This window comes from Pseudochaenichthys georgianus, chromosome 8, assembly GCF_902827115.2.
Source record: "Pseudochaenichthys georgianus chromosome 8, fPseGeo1.2, whole genome shotgun sequence".
NCBI classification, from domain to species: Eukaryota; Metazoa; Chordata; class Actinopteri; order Perciformes; family Channichthyidae; genus Pseudochaenichthys; species Pseudochaenichthys georgianus.
This window is the reverse complement of record NC_047510.2, coordinates 11,524,257-11,530,256: the sequence shown is the minus strand read 5'-3', so window position 1 is coordinate 11,530,256 and position 6,000 is coordinate 11,524,257.

Here is a 6,000-nt window from a genome sequence, read left to right as displayed (position 1 = left end):
TGATGATAATAATAATAATTACAATAATTATATTAATAATTATGATACTACCACTATAATAATAATGACTAAAATACAAATAATTACAGTAATAATAGTGATACAAATGATGACGATGATAATAATAATATAATCAATAATAATAATAATACATTATTCATAATAATAGTATTATTCACTATTTCTTACAATATATTATAAATATGTTACCCAACTATGCTTCCCCATTCCTCCTGTACCCTTGCTATTCAAATGTTGTGACATCATTTTGTTTTGCACATTTTAAACTAATATAACTAATACATCAAGATTCAAACATACCTTCAAAGATACATCTGACTTACAACAGTGGCCAATGAAAACTGAAATCTACAATTTATAATGTACCAATACTTTGTGTACCGTACTGGACATTTTGGATGCCTTCATTTTGAAATTACAAAAAAGTCAACTTGGAAATGAAGGCATACACTAATGACACCTTTCCCCACACACACTGCCCTCATTAGTGCCAGACAGTGGGCCACTGGGCACTGATTCCCTCAAGTGTGAACATTTATGTCTCCCTTTGTAAAGCAACACACTCTCTTCTTTATTCTACCTACGCAGTAAGTGTTCTTCCTCCGCCCAAACACTGTCTTTTGATTTTGTTTAAGCTATAATATCTACACTGAGACATTCACTATGTTCAATCTTTTCAAAACATAGCACTTTGTTTGAAGAATTCGTTGTTCTCCCTCATGACATGACTTCTCTGTTCCACATACAACCAGCTTGCTTTATTCACCACTATGTACTTTATTGACTGCACCATATCAAGCCTTACCATTCTGAGCACATACACTGTAGTGTGTACACCTTTCTTCCAGGTGTCTTGTTTTTGTAAATCTCTCAGATTGGTGTAGGATTTACTGGACTCCTGTTGTAGGTGCTTTACAGAGCAGTCAGTTAAAGTGAATGAGTGTGGAAACCTGAAGTGAGTGAGGCTCATGTTAGGAGCCATGCTAGTTCAGTAAGCATATTATCCTATCCTAATGCTGGTAGGAGGAAAAGAGCACAGAACCAACCGTTACAATAGGATCAATTAGGTTTATTTAAGAGCAAATAGATTTGTCACGGAGACACATTTTAATGAATGGCAGGCCACTTGCAAGCCATGCAGTGTACTTATGTACTAGTGACAGTAAGTGGACAGCACAGTTTGACAGAACTTAAAAGCAATTTTAAGGGCAAAGGTTTCTACTGTATATTGAATTACAGCGGGGAGCTAGTGGCTAGATTGAGCTTTTTGATCAATTAATAGGCCTCTAAAAGTCCTGCATCGCCCACATATTCATTTTTAGTTAACATAAGATTACAAGGATGTTTTCTCAGGTAGATTGACCCTTAATAGGTGTTTTTTTTTTCAATAAGAAATAAATACGAAAAAACATCTGTGTAAAGAGAAATGTGGCCAGAGTGGGGCTGAAATTATTATTATTATATTGAATAATCTACAGATTACCTTCTTGGTTAATCATATGAAAGAACAAATAGTGAAAATGTGATAGTTTAATATGATATTATAATATAAAATGTGTGAGGCTGTGTGTTTGTGTTTTGCCATTATTGCATAAAAAAAGTTAGATTGATTATCGGAATATAGTTAATAATACTTTTTCTGTGAATTGTCTCACTCCAAAAATCTAAATATTTACTTAAATATGATGTAAAAAAGAGAATCACAGGAAATATGAGAGGCTGATACGTGATGTCATCATTGATCAATAAAGTTGGTTGGATTATTAGAGTATTTAGCAATGATTTCTCAAAAATCAATAAATACAATTCAGTTGACTGATTGACGAAGCTTAAGGCTAGAGGGGCAAGGTTGCATTAACTCTATAGAGATGATATTTACATTAGCGTTTTGGCCGAAAAGTGTCAAACAAAAGCGAGCCATCACAACAATGCATAAGACAATAACTCTCACCTTATTGCAGGGTCATTTCAAACGAGCCTAATAATAGTCCGCAAGCAATAATGATCGTCCTCTCTCATTGTCAATATCCATTGTTGCTCACTTCAGGTTTTTCCGTTTTTGATTATCTTTTGTATTTTCATTGAGGTTTTGTTGAAGTTGTTTGACACTCCTCAGCCACCTTAATAAGAGGCAATTTTCAGAACCATAAAAAGTTAATTAAAACCTTTAAACTTCTTAAATTATTAATAAAAGTGCCCTTAGTCTGAGGCTAACAGAAGCAGTGGCCAGGTGCTGTACAGTAATCCCTGATCGCCCGCTGCAGACCTATGAGTATTCAGAGCATGATAATTGTCCTCAAAACACATGCATGACTTCACAAAACAACACAAACAAGCAGCGTCACTTCTGAGCACACAAGCTCCTTGTGAGGTGAGAGATTAGAGCAGTTGTGTCGGTGGCTTGGGAGGGGGGGAGGTCGATAAATCGATCATTTGAGTGTAAGGAGTCAGCTGGACATCGTGAAGGACCTCTAACGTCGGGAGCCTATTAATTGTTTTATTTATGTAGCTCCAATCACAACATACCACACCTCTCCCACAGAAAATTAATGATTACTGGCAAAAGGTTAATATCCACTCAGCTGAAAATGAATCAACAGCAAATTAATGAGATCATTACCTGCATGGATTGATAACGAAATTAGTGTTCTTTCAATGCATGACTTTCTGGGATGTGGAGGTATTGACTTGAGGAATAACGCATGTGCTGGGGAAGACCTTGACCAGATGGCCTCTGCCGACTGCTGGAGGTTGCAGCCAATGAAAGACCTATTAGGGCTGGAATTAAATGTCCTTCATACTCGTTAAAACTTACTATCATGGTGTGGTCTTTTGTATGAAAGAGGCCCCATTATGCTTTTTGGGGTTGTCCCTTTCCTGTAGTGTGTTATATAGGTTTGTGTGCATGTAAATGGTCTGCAAAGACTAAAATCACAGAATCTCTACCACACCCCTTCCCCCCCACTGGCTGAACGCCTACATTGGAAACACTAGGCCCAATTCCAAATCACACCCTACCCACTCCCACTCCGTGGCGGAGTGATACTCGCAGCTAAACGAGGCTCCCTCCTGTCAGATGGAGGGAGTAAATACAGCGGCAAGCTTTGGGACGGCCTCCCCTCTCTCCGGCAGAAACAGGAAATGCCGTAACTGTACAGTATGTAACAACGGTTTCAAATCAGCATCTCTTAGACAAAAAATAAAATTAATAACTAAAATAAAACTCCAAACATCTTTAAATGTGTTTTTTTGTAAAGCTCTTTTAGTTTTAAACCTGATGTTTATAAGCTTCTTAGTTTTTGCAACAACTTTATAATAAAATGCATAGGTATGGCTAAACACAGGTAAGTTAAAAAAAATATGAGGTTGTTAACATCACAATTTATCAGTGAATGTTTGCAGGAACTGTTTGTAAACAGCTTGTTTCCTGACGGACACACACAGCATTGAGTCCGGTCATGTTGGGCAGCAGGTGAAGTCAGTGGCCCTTTCTCATTTCATCAAATCCCCCTCCTCGACTCCTCGGTGTTACGATTATTGTGTTATGTCACGTTTTCTATGTCTTGGTTTGGGTGTTTTGCTGTTCTCCCTGTCATGTTTTCCTCTGGGTATATTGTCTGGGGCCTGTACTACGAAGCTGGTTCAACCTAACCTGGATATGTTTGAGTTAGCCGGTTGGCCTAATCCAAAACATACGCGCTCTCGCTAAACGGTACTACGACGTGGGTTATCAAGTGGATCGCTCAAGCCAGCCGTGTCCTATCTAGTTAGGTGCGCGTTCACATGAAAGGGGTGGTATTTGGAGCATTCGACCAATCACAGACATGGAGAAGCGTACTGACAGCGCAGCGTCATACTTCCTGAATGAAAAGTCAACTATAATATTAGACATATGAAGAAGTTAAACTTTAAACATCCATGACTTAAACACTTTATCCAGGATAAAAGCCACATAGCTGCACCTGCAAGGTGAATACAGCTGGTAACAGAACAAGTGTTTGAATGCATACATTAACAGGTTTATGATATAACTGCCCCGTCTAAAAGACTAGTGGATCTGACTTTAATTACATTTGTCTCGAGTGTTTCGTCAACTTAATGTGTTGCTTAAAATAATACTTCTGCATACAGTATGTGACACTGTGAGTGTTGCACGGCCAGATACGGCTCAGCTGACTCAGATAAGAAAATATATGATACATTATGAAGTGATATGCCGCGGACTGTACTTAATGTTACTCTGATCCGGTTACTTATGTTGTGGCAGATATGTAAGTAAGCTTTCTTAACGCTAATGTTATAATAGTCAGATTGCTCTGAAGATGGGAGGTGATATTCTATTAATGTTCACGTTCACAGTCGGTGATTTTTGCCGGCTGTCTTTCCTGCATCGGCAGCTTTTCTGTATTTCCTTTCTCCTGTAATATGACTTGATCGCTTTAAACTCCGCACACTGAGCTCTGATTGGTCAGCAGGCAGTGCTTTCACTGAGTTGAGCTCTTAGCCTGCAACCTAACCTGGTCCTGACCAGGTTAGCCGCTAAGCATAAGTTACCATGGAGATCTCGCCTGCTAAAAAGAGAACCAGCTTCGTAGGACCGGAAAGCCGGAGTTTTCCCTGAATTTAGCCGGCTAAGCGAAAAGCCTGCTTTGTAGTATACCCCCCAGGTCTCTTTTCCCTGTGTTTTCATGTCTGTCGTTAGTTTCCCTGGTGTGTCTAATTTCCTGATTGTTTTCACCTGTCACTCCTTGTGTGTCTCCTGTGCTCATCAGTGTCAGCCCCGCCCCTGATTGTTCCCACCTGTGTCTAGTTACCCTGTGTTTAAATTCCCCTGTCTCCCAGTGTTCAGTGTCGGTTCGTCTTGTGTCATGACCTGGGTCACCGGTGAGTCCAAGTTCTATTCGTTATCCTTGAAATAAAGGTATAATCAGTTTAATCTGCATTTGGGTCCTGCTTCCTTCGCTCTACCGTAACACTCGGTCCTCCGGTAGTGACCCGGAAATGAATTTCAGCGCGCCATGTTGAAGGACATCTCATTTCTCTAAATGCACTTCGAGGACCGAGGACCGAAGACCGAGGACCGAGGATACACTGATGGGTCCTCCACGGCTCCTTCGTGGATGCATTTCCGGCAACAGAGATGTTTCAAATGGTCGTGACGCACGGCCGGACTTATCTCAGCCAATGATAGCTCTGCATGCATCCCCTGGATATTATTAATGCGAATGCTGTTTACAGCATTCCACTATAGTTCTTCAAATCTTTATTCTTCCCCTTATTTCAGCCAATACTTTGGCTCTCCACAGCTTATTTTCAGCTACAGAAACCATTCAAATATTAAACTATTCAGCCTGTTCAGGAATCGATGGGAAACCTTCAACTTTTTCAAAATATTTTATACTTTTTGAAATATTCAGCTTTTAAACTTTTTTTTTTTTTTAACATTGAAGTCAATGGGAAATGCCTTCAAATCTACTTTTCCTACACTTTGCGCCAAATGCTTCTCCTTCCACATAATTTCAACCAGACACTTCATTCCAACTTTCAAATGATCACAAGACCTTCAGCTATAAAACTGGTATAAAAATAATTTTGATATATTTTAAACTTTTTGAGATATTGGAATTAGTTTGGAGCTTAACAGAGAGGCCTTTTTCAGATTTTAACATTAGAGTGGATGGAGCAGCTCGTTAAGTCTAGAGTGCTTTGATCTCAAAATAGAGTGCAGCAGTGCCTGAAATTCTCCCCCCAAAATATTTTAAACTTGCCATAATTCCCAAACCCTACACTCCTCAGACATATTTGTTCATGAAAAACGTAGGAAAACCTCTCCTAGGTTGGAAAATAAAAAATAATTAAGAAAGAAAATTAAACAAAATGCCTCTTGAGGGCATGAAGAGAGAAAAAGTCCAGCTAGCTCCCAATAGATTCCCATGTTAAATTGTTCGGGATCTTTCTTCAGAGCAGGGAGAAGTACAC